Source organism: Giraffa tippelskirchi, chromosome 3, assembly GCF_054371585.1.
Source record: "Giraffa tippelskirchi isolate mGirTip1 chromosome 3, T2T-mGirTip1v1.2.pri, whole genome shotgun sequence".
Classification (NCBI taxonomy): Eukaryota; Metazoa; Chordata; class Mammalia; order Artiodactyla; family Giraffidae; genus Giraffa; species Giraffa tippelskirchi.
The window spans coordinates 187,203,921-187,218,217 of NC_137277.1; the positions used below are offsets into that span (position 1 = coordinate 187,203,921).

General features: G+C 42.5%; 1 protein-coding gene across 4 annotated transcripts in view; it reads right to left on the bottom strand.

Annotated features, from left to right (window-relative positions):
- Nucleotides 1–11,529, bottom strand: part of CDC42 (cell division cycle 42) — a 45,423-nt gene extending 33,894 nt beyond the window's left edge. For 2 of the 4 annotated variants that reach the window (XM_081574556.1, XM_081574558.1), the window contains exon 1: nt 11,472–11,529. The gene's annotated coding sequence lies outside the window, so the exon portion shown is untranslated. Of the gene's footprint in view, nt 1–10,495 lie in introns of all 4 variants that reach the window. The other 2 variants (XM_081574557.1, XM_081574559.1) reach the window with 1 other exon arrangement.
- Between the last annotated feature and the right edge of the window lie 2,768 nt (nt 11,530–14,297).

Sequence of the window (14,297 nt, forward strand, 5' to 3'; positions counted from 1 at the left end):
CAAATGAAGCAACTGACAAAGGATTAATCTCCAAAATATACAAGCAGCTCACACAACTCACATCAAAAAAACAAATAATCCAATCAAAAAATTGGCAGAAGACCTAAACAGACAGTTTTCCAAAGAATACATACAGATGGCCAAGAGGCACATGAAAATATGCTCAACATCACTCATTATTAGAAAAACACAAATCAAAACTACAGTGAGGTATCACCTCACACTGGTCAGAAAGGCCATCATCAAAAAATGTACAAACAATAAATGCTGCACCGGACATGGAGACAAGGGAACTCTCTTGCATTGCTGATTTGAGAATGTAAATTACACTGGGAATGTAAACTGATATAATCACTCTGGAGAACAGTATAGAGATTCCTTAAAAAAACTAAAAACAAAAATAAATCAAAATATGACCCAGCAATCCCACCACTGGGCATACACCCTGAGAAACTCATAATGCAAAAAGACACATGTACTTCAATGTTCACTGCAGCACTATTTACAACAGCCAGGATATGGAAGCAACCTAAACATCCATTGACAGATGAATGAATAAAAGATGTGATACATATGCTGGATCATCAAAAATGCAAGAGAGTTCCAGAAAAACATCTATTTCTCCTTTATTGACTATGCCAAAGCCTTTGACTGTGTGGATCACAATAAACTGTGGAAAATTCTGAAAAGAGATGGGAATACCAGACCACCTGAACTGCTTCTTGAGAAACCTGTATGTAGGTCAGGAAGCAACAGTTAGAACTGGACATGGAACAACAGACGGGTTCCAAATAGGGAAAGGAGTACCTCAAGGCTGTATATTGTCACCCTGCTTATCTAACTTATATGCAGAGTACATCATGAGAAACGCTGGGCTGGAGGAAGCACAAGCTGGAATCAAGACTGCCGGGAGAAATATCAATAACCTCAGATATGCAGATGACACCACCCTTATGGCAGAAAGTGAAGAAAAACTAAACAGCCTCTTGATGAAAGTGAAAGAGGAGAGTGAAAAAGTTGGCTTAAAGCTCAACACTCAGAAAACTAAGATCATGGCATCCGGTCTCATCACTTCATGGCAAATAGATGGGGAAACAGTGGCTGACCGTATTTTTCTGGGCTCCAAAATCACTGCAGATAGTGACTGCAGCCATAAAATTAAAAAGACGCCTACTCCTTGGAAGAAAACTTATGACCAACCTAGATAGCATATTAAAAAGCAGAGACATTACTTTGTCAACAAAGGTCCGTCCAGTCAAGGCTATGGTTTTTCCAGTAGTCATGTACGGATGTGACAGTTGGACTATAAAGAAAGCTGAGCACCAAAGAATTGATGCTTTTGAACTGTGGTGCTGGAGAAGACTCTTGAGAGTCCCTTGGACTGCAAGGAGATCCAACCAGTCCATCCTAAAGGAGATCAGTCCTGGGTATTCACTGGAAGGACTGATGTTGAAGCTGAAACTCCAATACTTTGGCCACCCTATGCGAAGAACTGACTCATTTGAAAAGACCCTGAGGCTGGGAAAGATTGAAGGCAGGAGGAGAAGGGGACGACAGAGGGTGAGATGGCTGGATGGCATCATCGACTCGATGGATGTGGGTTTGGGTGGACTCAGGGAGTTAGTGATGGACAGGAAGGCCTGGCGTGCTGCGGTTCATGGGGTCGCAAAGAGTCGGACACGACTGAGCAACTGAACTGAACTGAAATTATGAGGAAGCTTTTTTAGTTTGGGAAATTACAGGAGAGATATGTAACACAGACAAATGGAGAAGTTGGAAAGGTTAAGCTATTATGTTCTTTTGTAAGAAAACACGCAAAAGAATAGCCTTTTCAGAATCAGAACACAATAATTTGGTCCTAAGTCCATCAAGGATGAAATCATGTGCCAGTCTGTATCAGAAGTCCCACATACAAGCATACATTTGCAGCAAAAAAGTCTGAAGCGAAAAAAAAAAGTTACTATATAACCTAGACAACACACACACCATAAAATGAGTGACAAACTGAGAACCGTTCTCTGAACAGGTTACCAGGTGAGCGGCCACCATGGTTACAAAACTAACCATGATCATGTAAATTTTGTTATATCTAATGAGGCAGAGGTATCTACTTTGAGATACTCAACAATCTATTTTACAATCTACAAGCCTTTTTTTTTTTTTTAGTAAGATTACCAAGATTCCAAATCAAAGCAGTCTACCAATTTTGATGTAAAATTAACAGGGTGAACTTCTACAGAAGCACTCAGCTATACACTCGAAGAAGTAATTCAACAAAGAATAAAGACATTATAACACTGGCACTAAATTCCATGTCAAGGCAGTGCAGTTGCCATGACTGCAGACGCTTCCTCCTGGCTGCACAGCGGTGCAGTATAGCTCTGTCCACTAACAGAGATCGAGAGAAACAAAGACAACCAAGGTAAGAGCTGCAAAGGCTGAAAAACAACCACTATGGGCTGGCAACAAATATGCCTTTTAGAGCACACTTTGCAACCAAAGATAACACCATCAAAGCACAAACTTCTGCTTTATGAATTCCTTCTACAGAAAATTATATACACAGACCATATTTTGAGAAGCTAAGCTCCTATAATGGTATTCCAGATGCATTAATAATATACTTCTTTTAAATAATACATTTCTTTTAAAGCAATTATCCTTCTATTAAAAAATAAATTTTTAAATAAAGAAAAAATTAATCTGTTTAATGTCTATTTTTAAAGACTTCATATAAAATGAGGCGGAACAGCACTGGTCACTGATTTAAGATTGACTACAGTAGTTCCCTCTACTTAGAATGCTCTGGCCTGGATGACTCATTCAGTCATATCCCTTACAGGTCTTTGCTCAAATGTCATTCTGGAGTGAGAACTCCTCTGATTACCTTATCTTAAACTGCACCCCAAGTTCTACAAACCCTGAAACACTCCACTGTACCCTGCCTCCCCTTCTTCATTTTTAGCCACTTATCTCCAACCCACACACTGGTGTGTCAGTTTCATGGGGCCAGAGATCTGTTTTGGTCTATCGCATTCATTACCATTGCCAACACCTAGAACTGCCATTTCCAGAGAGCACACAAAGGGTTGCTGAAATCACTAATTAATAAAACAGTATGGGTTAGAGATGAAGCAAGTCAAAACAAAAAAAACAAAAAAACTTGTTCTTTGAACTGAGAATATACCCATTAGTCAATCCTCTAAGCTCCTAAACCCTCATCTATTACTATCTGGAGAAAGGGAGGGAGGGAGGAAGGAAAAAAATTTTTTAACTCCCTCTAAAAGACAAGAATCCTATTCCTAAAGTTTAAGTCAAGGCCACAGCCCAAACTAGCTAAAGTAGTTAACATCAAAGTGTTTAAAAGCCACCCAATTATCATTTTGGGGAATAAATACCCTGAATCATCATGAGCAACTGTAGTCTGGGAATGCACAATTCTACTTTTTTTCTTTTTGTGGCATGTGGCATGGGGGATCCTAATTCCCTGGCCAGGGATCCCCCCACCTTGCATTAGAAGCCCAGAGTCTTAACCACTGGACCACCAGGGAAACTCCACTAAGTTTTAAACTAGCAAAAAAAGATACTTTTCTATAAAAACCAAGATCCCTATAAAGAATGAGTACCACATGATGTTTCCAACTGTATCACAGTGAAATAGTTAATGTAGCCAATCTTACACTCCATGGGGTCGCTAAGAGTGGGACAGGACTGAGCGACTTCACTTTCACTTTTCACTTTCATGCATTGGAGAAGGAAATGGCAACCCACTCCAGTATTCTTGCCTGGAGAATCCCAGGGACGGTGGAGCCTGGTGGGCTGCCGTCTATGGGGTCGCACAGAGTCGGACTCAACTGAAGCGACTTAGCAGCAGCAGCTGCCAATCTTACACTCAGTAGCTTTATAATTAAAATGTGCTTCTAATTTTGGAACAATTCACTCAGATTTAACATCAATTAAAATAGTATACTCAAGGAAACACAGAACTGCCAAAAAATTATTTCCAGAAACTAGGTTTTCACAAAAATCTTTGCTATTGATTAACTCTATTTTAAAAGCTGTTTCTAAGTCTTACATTTCTTTTAGAGTGTGTGTTAATAGTTGCAAAGAATCACCTCACCTTCCTTAGTAAAAAAAGAGCATGAGAGATCTATGTTTTGGAAGAGCAGAAATGATACCAATTTCTCTAACTGAAAGTAGCGGAGATAAAGAATCTGATGTCAACAGAAAACAAACTTTTGTATCTTCAACATGTATCACTTCCAAGACATGAATTGTGATCCTAAAGAAAAATTACCCCACTACCAAAATATAGTAATTTTTTAAAAAGAACTAAAACAGCCCAACCTAAGTCCTTAACCCTAATCCTGACCCACAAAATCATCTTTCCCCATTCTCCCACCTCTCTTGGTCAACTATCCAACAGTAAGTAAAATGATTTTTTCTATTCGTGGCTCTGAACTAGAACCAAGGACAATTTTTTAGGAGAATACATCTTTATTTCCATGTAATATATGAAACTAGAGGGAAAAAAAATCAACATAAAAAATGGTATCTGGGCCGGGTTTTTGTTTTTGTGAGGAGGGAGAATTGGATTGGGCAGTATCTATGACAAGAAACAGCAAAAGAAAGATGTCAAATTATAAAATACAAAGAACTTACAGATTACTGCCACAAACTCCTAAAAAACTTGTGTAAGTTAACAATTTTTTTTTAAACATAAAACTTCTTTGGATCTCAAATAAAGTACTTTAAGAATTACATGGCTTTCAGAGCTTTTAAAAAATGGCTTTGAATTTACTGTAAGCTTTTCAGAATATCAGAAAATAATAAATACTCAAACTAGGATCACTGATCCAAGAACAAAGAAAACTGAAGACAGAGACTCCATTTCAGAGATTTCCTTTGCAGCCCCTAGACAATCACTTTCCCAGGCCCTCATAATGGTCTGCAGCCCTTCCAATACCGCCTGATTTTAAACTGAGATGGAGCTACACCCCCATGTTGTTACTGTTAAGCTGCTAAGTTGAGTCCAACTCTTTGCATCCCCGGACTGCAACACACCAGGTTCCTCTGTCCTCCAATATCTCCGGGAGTTTGCTCAAACTCATGTCCACTGAGTTGCTGATGCCGTCTAACCATCTCATACTCTGCTGCCCCCTTCTCCTTTTGCCTTCAATCTTTCCCAGCATTAAGGTCTTTTCCAATGAGTCGGCTCTTCACGTCAGACAGCCAAAGTATTGAAGCTTCAGCATCAGTCCTTCCAATGAATACTTAATTCCCTCATCGGTACCCCAAAGATGTGTTTTATACATAACATGCTAAGTTCCATCCTAAGGAAGTGCATATTAGCAATTTCTGTACAAAGATTTTGAGTGAGGTTTAGGCTACAGCAAGAATAGATAATCTATGGCCTCTGCTAAAGTCTCTACCTTTCACTTGCCTTGGAACTTAAGAAAATTTTTTCCACGTTTCTACCCATAGCAAAGACACACCAACAGCCCCTGAACCTAATGGAGATTAACAAGCCACCAAACACCACTATCTCCCAGCGCATTTTCTCAAAGGTGGAACTAGGTGTTCCATGGGTTTGGGAGGTGGGGCCATCACCAAACCACTGAATTAAACAGATTCTGACAATCTGTGATCAAATGTAAAAAACTTCTATAAACCCTTAACAAACTTACACATCATAAATTTCCAAAATGGGGATATATGAAGTAGGAGTTCCAACCCATCCCCATGGAAACCTCTTCCAGGTCTTCTGAAACACACTAGAGAATTAACATAGGCATTACTCTTAAATTTTTTTTTAATTTATTTATTGGCTACCCAGCATGCCATGTGGGATCTTAGCTCCTGAACCAAGGATTGAACCCATGCCCCAAGCATTGGAAAGGCAGAGTTCTAACCACTGGACCACCAGAAAAATCCCCACTCTTAAAATTTTAAAGTATCCCTTATCCCCATCTCCACTGATTTATAAATGCTTAGGATGAACTAACATTTCCTTTGGCCCTTTAAACAAATAAATTACACAACTTAAAATAATTCAAACATTTTCATAGCTTATAGTTTATACTATGTATACTATTTATACACTTTCTGAAACAAATTAGAGTATTAGATATTGATTTAAAGCCCTAGCACTCACATTTAAAGCCCCAGCACTCAATATTCAAAGGAATTATCCATTCATTCCTAGTTATTTGAAAAATGAAATTTTAATTTTAAAATCTAAGTTTACTTTTAAGTCGTACTGTTTGTTATTCTTAAACCTCACAATAAAAATATGGTTTTCTGGCAAAGCAATAAATAATAAAGATGGTTTAATTGCACTTCAAAAGATTCTAAAATTGAGCTCCTCTCAAACAGCCTTCAGCTGTTTTACAAACACTAGAAGCTGGCTTATCCATTTACTCCAGGGTAGCATACCATACTTTTTTACGTCTCCCTTGATTTGAAAAAGGTCACGCAACACTGCTCTAGAGCACACACTGCACAGGGATATTACTGGTGAACCTCTTCTGCATCAATCAGTATTAAGAAAAATGAGAGAAAATTTAATCAAGTCCTTTAGAAACAACAATAATTTTTTCAGGATGGTAGCTAAATAAAACTAGATTTTAGTTATTAACATTTTCCCTTGAGACTGGAGATATGGTTTATTTTAGTACCAAAAAAGGAGAAAACATATTTTACATTTGATCAGCTAAATGCCAACTTGGTATTTAACCTGTTTTCATAACCAACAATTATGTGAATGATTCTAATCATATGCTCTTCATAACAGCAATTAGTTTTCCATAAAAAGTCACTGAGTTCAAACATGTAACTGAACTCAAGTTCAAGCAGTTCTAAAACTAGAATTTAAGATTAGTTATTACTAAGTGGGTAATGACTCTTTAGAAATGAAACACATTAGTTCCTGATCATGAGCACAGACATGAGGCGATTCTACACAATAGGCAGGAAACTATAACTCAGAGGGTGCTTCAAACTTCAATGTGCATGAAAATCACTTGCAGATCACATTAAAATGCAGAGTCTGATTCAGGAGGACTGGAATGGAGCCTTAGATATCTAAGGAGCTCCAAGGTGAGGCTTATGCTGTTAGTCCACATACTGCACACTTGAGAACTTACACCCTTAGCTCTATGACATTGCTTAAGATAATGAATATAAACTTAAAGCAGACACCAATTCCCACTTCATTTAATTTTTATGGTTTCACAAGATTAATCTGGGGAAGGGATGGTTATTAAACTGTTGATGTTGAAAGAAATGCATATAACTTCTCAAAAATGGTGGCATTAAGCAAGGCTGTAATAATACCAAGAGCAAACACCTACAAAGCACTTGCTGTGCCCCAGTTAATTGCTTTAAGTACTTCATTGAGAATACTCCCAACAACACTGTGGGGCTTCCCTAATGGCTCAGCAGTGAAGAATCCACCAGCAATGCCCGGGACACGGGTTCAATTCCTAGGTCTTGAACTGGGAAGATTCCCTGGAGAAGGAAATGGCAACCCACTCCAGTATTTTTGCCTGGCAAATCCCATGGACAGAGGAGCCTACCATGGGGTCGCAAGAGTCGGACACGACTTAGCGACCAACCACCACCACCACTGTGAGGTAGAGACTATTGCTAGTCCTATTCTATGGAAGGTCAATCCAGTCACAAAGAGTTACTCAGGCTGCATGGAGCTAATAAATGCCAAAACCAGGATTCGAACCCAAGCAGTCTGATTCCAGAGTCTACAATATTAATCACTATACTCGCAGTGTCTCTCTCAAAACACACAGCAACAGCAAATCAAAATGGCTTACTCTTACAGAAAATGATGCAAGTGTAAAGTGTTAAAGAACAGAGTGAGCAACAGAGATTCTCTTCAGGTGACTGACCACTGATGCTTGGTCAACACCATAACTTAATATGTAGGTTGCTGCTCTGTTAGAAATTGTCCTGGATTTCAGCATAACAGTTAAATATTTTAAGGGAAAATATGTTTTTAATTTTTTTTTAATAGGACACCATTTTGGTAGCAAAAATGGGGTTTCACTTCATGGAATGAGCAATTTGAGACCAATGTCCCACAGGCAGATAGTAAAGAAGAGCTGTGACATCCAGGACTTATAACAGGAGCGAAGGCCAAAACAACAAGTAATGAAAATCAATTTGCTTTAGCAAAAATATTTTGGACTGAAGGGATGAGTAACTAAAAGTAGAAACATAAGGGACAAAACATAACATGACCAAGAATTTTATACCATTAAATTGAGGAAAAGAAGTCGCATAATTAAGCTATTTCAAAAAAGAAACTGGGGAAGGAAACACACTAAAGTCTGAATAATTTTTAGGAGAATAAAAATCGGTCATCAGAAAAGGTTTTCTAAGCAACTGTTAACTGTTCAGACAGTACACCTGCAGAAAATATAGGAGTAAACAGATGAACATGGTCAAGCAAAAGATTAGTAATCATCACTTCAATGAGCCCAAACATGGGTATGGCTGACCAAGCACAAAAGTTGTCTCAGGAAGCAAAGTACATAGGCCTGTAGAATATGCAGCAAGAGAAAATGTTAACCCTCAGACACCACATTCATTTGACAAACATTTCTTGAGATACATCATGGTTTGGTACTATTCTAGGTGCCAGGGATCGGGGTGACCATACCAGGTCAGAAGTCCTGCCTTCATAGACTTACATTCTAGTGGGTGAAATTAATAGACTTGGAAGAAACTACCGAATATCGAAAACCTAGAATGCAACCTTTAATAGAAAATATACAGGTCTATTTATGGAACAGAAGTTAACAAAATATTAACTCCCCCTCCCCCAGCAAAGGAAGCTCTGCGGCCTTAAGTGTTCCTCATTAAGCGTTCCTTGTCCTCTCAAAAACAGACCCTAAAACGATAAATGCATTTAAAATAAAAAGTACAATTTGACTTTTACTTCCAAGAATGGCTATAAATACTACTCCCAGACAGGTACAGTAAACTGTACTTTGAAGTTTTCCAAATGGAACACATCTTGAATCAAAACATTTTATTAGTGAACCACTTTTAAAGTAACTAGAAATGCTTCTCCAATAAGCCATAAAATTAAAAGTGGAAAAAGTATCCGAATAAAAAAAATCTTCAAGTTACAAAAAAGTCAAGATGTGGGTTTGGTAGGCTTTAAAAGAATCTCACTGATGTTTGATTCCAGCCCCTGACTACCTTAGGAGACAGTGGAGGACAGGGGAGCCTGGCCATGGGGTTACAAAGAGTCCAACACGACTTAGCAACTGAACCACCACCACCCTAGGCTGTAATACCTGCCTTGGGCGCCCAAAAAATTAAGTTCAACTGAGCCCAGGTGCTGATTATTATAGACAAACATTTTAAGAGGTTGTGATATCTTTTAGGTCTTGAAAAAATTACTGGGAAAGAGCTCATTTTTAATACTCAATCACCAATCTCTTTGCCTCAGTGTAAAAGCTGTAAATCCAAACTATTCTACTATACTTTTAAAAGGGAAGAAGACAACTGATATATGTGTATTTAAAGCTCTTAAGAACAGAAGAGTCGAGAAATATGGCAGATAAGTACTTCAATTTTATATTCTTAAAAAAGATACATTATGGCAAACAAATGTATTTCAGAAGATCCAAGCTCCACACCTATATAATCACCTACCAACACCTACAAACTACCAAAACTGCTTTAAATCGACCACTTCTATTAAGTGTTTGACAAGCAATCTGTTCTCTCTATAGAAACGAGAAACAATAAGAAAGTACTTGTTCCAACATAAACTATCCTTATAACAATGTATTACACAATTGGATCTCATTTGCTTTACAATGCTAATATTTTTCTGTGCTACAGTACCCTGTAGTCAGTGAAGGATACACAATTCAAGATGTGCCTAACATTCTGAAAAATGAGTATTGTGATCTCCAAAGTCTGAAAATGTTATTCACTTAAGGTTTTTTTTTTTGGTTAAAAATCCAAAACTCATTTTAATTACAAAACCAAAGTGACCAGCAAGCAAAGAACAGGTGCAAAACGAACTGATTCTCTTTTCACCACACCCTTGCCACAAAAGTGCACGTGTGTCGACTTAGGTACGTACTCTGAATCAATAAGACACACTTATTAAAGTTAAATAATCTGGGAATGTTATTTTGGAACAAAGAAAGGCTTCCACAAATAAATTAACTTCATTCCAGCACAGTCACAGGGATCTTTCAAGTAACTGCCCACTCCAAGTGGCTACAGAAAAGTGTTGTCTTACGTTTTATTCCCCTGGCATTAAAATCATCTTGAGATTTTAAACCTCCCTGGCTTTCTCAGATGCCTATGAGACGGCCAGGATTTCAAAAGATCATCGCTGAATACCATGAGTTGGGAAACAGGCAGGATATGCCGCTGGGTGGACCCAACAGAGGCTACCAAATGCTGCCTTAATTTAGCGAGCCCCTGACTTGCAGGAGTTAAAAACTCTCACCCCTTATATTGCAATGACGTAATCTTCCCCACTGCATTTCTCTAGGACTTAAAGGGAAAGGGGGGGGGAGCAAATGAACAAAGAAAAATTTCCCCCTAAAGAGAGGAATCAGGCAAAAGGCAGAACGACAGTTTCGGGAGGTGGTTAGGTTAACTCCCAGAAAGGGCAGCTTCAGCTGAAGAGGCGGGGCGGGAGAAGAGTTGGGAAAAGCCAAACGGAAATGGTATTGGGAGGAACTCGACCTAAGGCAGGGATCAAGGAGACGGGAGAAGCGGCGACCGAGCCGCTCCCCCCCAACCCGCCCGGCGCGGGACGAGGCTTCGGGCGGCCGCGCCGCAGAGAGAGGGAGGCGCGCGGCAGGGCCGAGCCCCCCCGCGCCGCCCGCTTCCCCGACCGCGCTCGCGATCCGCTCCCCTCCCCCCGCGCCGGCCGCAAGATGTCCGCGGCGAAGCAGGAAGTCGAAACCGCGGCGCGCGCTGGGGGCCGGCCGGCCGGCCGGGGAGCCCCAGCCCCCGCCGGCCCGCGAGCGCCCGAGAGAGAGTCTGCGGCCCTCGCCGCCGCGGCCCGGCCGCCCGCCCCGGGGGATGGGGGTGGGCGTCCGCGGGGCCGCGGGGGAGGGGAGCCGGGCGGCCGGGATGGGTGTGACCCTTTCCTTCCGCCGCCGCCCGGTGACAGCCCGGCCGCGCCCTCGCCCCGGCACCTCACGCCCCGGCCGCGCGCTCCGGGGCGGACCCGCGGCCCCCGCCGCCGCCGGGCCCTCCGCGACCCCCTCCCCTCAGTCCCCCTGACAGAACCCGGACCCGCGCCGCGCGAGCCCGGCACCCCTCCCCCCGCCGCGCCCCGAGCCCGCCCCCCGGGGGTCCCAGAGCGGGAGGTCCCCGCGGACGGGGAGACGCAGGGGCGGCGCGGCGAGGGGACGGGGACGGTGTGAGGGGGGCAGCCGCTCCCGCGGGGCAACCTCGGGCCCCACACTCACCTCAGCTCCTCCGCCGGGGCGTTGGCAGCACTGCGCGGGGTCTCCTCGGCTGCCGGACAGGGGCACGCGCCTGACGTCAGCACGCAGGCGACGCACGGTTGGGTTATCCGCGGAAATGGGAGGAGCCGGCAGGCGAAAAGAGGACGAGCGGTTCCGGGCGGGGCCTGAACTCCTCCCCCCACCACTCCCACCCACCCCCCGGCCCCTGGCTCGGGCCGCCTAACGCGCACGCGCCAGCCAACGCGGTCGCTAGTTGGTGGCTGCCCTCTGGACTTCTTTCTGCAGTTCTTCTCCTGGATTTGTAATTTATGCTACAAACGGTCGCTTGCAAAGCGCTGCCCCTAACATGTCTTTTGATCCTTTCATCCTTACAAAGTGTTATCATCCCGATTTTGCAGAGAGAAGACTGGCTACTCAAATGGGCAGTGACTTGCCCTAGACCACAGTACAAGTGGGACGGCCTCCTGACTCCCCCTGGCCTGTATTCAGTCTGCCTTGGCTTAAGCTGAGCGCGGAAGAATTGATGCTTTTGAACTGTGGTGTTGGAGAAGACTCTTGCGAGTCCCTTGGACTGCAAGGAGATCCAACCAGTCCATCCTAAAGGAGATCAGCCCTGGGTGTTCATTGGAAGGACTGATGTTGAAGCTGAAACTCCAATACTTTGGCCTCTTGATGCGAAGAACTGACTCATTTGAAGAGACCCTGCTGCTGGGAAAGGTTGAAGGCGGGAGGAGAAGGGGACGGCAGAGGATGAGATGGTTGGATGGCATCACCGACTCAATGAACATAAGTTTGAGTAAACTCCGGGAATTGGTGATGGACAGGGAGGCCTGGTGTGCTGCAGTCCATGGGGTCGCAAAGAGTCGGACACGACTGAGCGACTGACCTGAACTGGCTTAAGAGCCAAGGTCGCTTCTCATCTCTGTTTACACACTTCTGTCCCTCGCTCCAACCACATCTCTTGGTTTAGAGACTTCCTCCCCACCACAAGACCCCCGGCGCTCACTGCCTCCTCTTCAGCTCTTCCTTGGGCTCTCAGCCTTTCAGTGTCACCAAGTTCCTGATCTTGCTATCCTCACAGCATCTGTTTATCATCTGTCTTCCTGGCTAGTGAGCGAACTTCAGGAGAGTTGGAACCTTCTTTGTCTTGTTCAGATGTTTCCCAGTGTTACAGGAAAATAGCTCATCTTAGAAATAGCTCCTTTGTTGATGACCACCACAGTTAGCTGGCCAAGAAAAACATTTGTTTCCAATATACTTAATACTTTCTTTTGGACTTTCTAACTACACAAGAAAAATACATTTTTGAGTGTTTACTATCAGTTCAGTTCAGTTCATTTCAGTCGCTCAGTCGTGTCCGACTCTTGGCGACCCCATGAATCTCAACAAGCCAGGCCTCCCTGTCCATCACCAACTCTCGGAGTTTACCCAAACCCATGTCCATCGAATTAGTGATGCCATCCAACCATCTCATCCTCTGTCGTCTCCTTCTCCTCCCGCCCCTAATCTTTCCCAGCATCAGGGTCTTTTCCAATGAGTCAGCTCTTCACATGAGGTGGCCAAAGTATTGGAGTTTCAGCTTCAACATCAGTCCTTCCAATGAACACCCAGGACTGATCTCCTTTAGGATGGACTGGTTGGATCTCCTTGTAGTCCAAGGGACTCTCAAGAGTGTTTACTATAGGTTGGTGCTAACAGGTTTGCATGTAATAGTAGCTAATGTAAAATTCACAACCACCCTAGAAGTTAGGAACTACTACCCCCACTTATTTTTTTTTTCAATAGACATAATCACGTCTGGGATAAACTTCATAGGCTAGGATACTGCCACTGCACAAAGTTTACCCCCACTTATTGATGCATGAACGGACGCTCAGATGTGTTAAGGGACTTACCCGAGGTCACCAAACCAGGCAGTGGCAGAGCTAGGACTTAAACCCAAGAGGCCAGTTGACCTACATACCACCTAGTTGTAGGTAGTATGTAGGTAGTTGTAGATAGTATGTTGGTAGTAGGTAGGTAGTATGTAGGTAGTTACCTACATACTACTTAGCAGGTTTATTAAAATGAAATCAAAAGATAAGCTTTAGCTGTTAGTCCTACCCCTAGTGATACCAACTATCAACATTTTAGTGTACACCTTTCCAGATATTCATAGATATATGTATACACATTTATTGCACAAAAACAGATTGTACTCTGCATTTCCTTCTCAAAACTACATTGTGAACATCTTTCCATGTCAAGTAAGCATCGTATACTAAAAAATATAAAGTTTTTTTTTAATGTGGACCGTTTTTAAAGTCTTTATTGAGTTTGTTACCATATTGCTTCTGTTTTATGTTTTGTTTTGTTTTTTTGCCTCAAGGCATATAGGATCTTAACTCCCCAACCAGGGATCAAATCCGCACCCCCTGCACTGGAAGGCCGAGGTGAAGTCTAGACAACCAGGGAAGTCCCCATGCATCATTTTTAAAGGCTGCATTTCATTATTCAGACATTTCTATATTTATCCAATCAATCTCTTACTGTTGGAATTTAGGTTATTTTTGGTTACTGTAAATTTTTGACTGTTGGAAAAATGCATGAGCTTAGTTTCTTAAACTGGAAGGAAAACCAGTTGTTTTCTCCCCCTGCAAGACCAGTTGGCAGTGACCTTCCCTCCATGCCGTCTCACAGTTCCCATCAATGTCCCCAGACAATGTCTGCCCTTTCCATCAGCAGCAGTGTCCTGATGGGGTATCACCCAACCCGCTTGGCTTTTCCTGCCTTTATCCTGAGGACAAGGACTCACTTTGCACTTTGTCTATTTTGTTGTCCGGACTT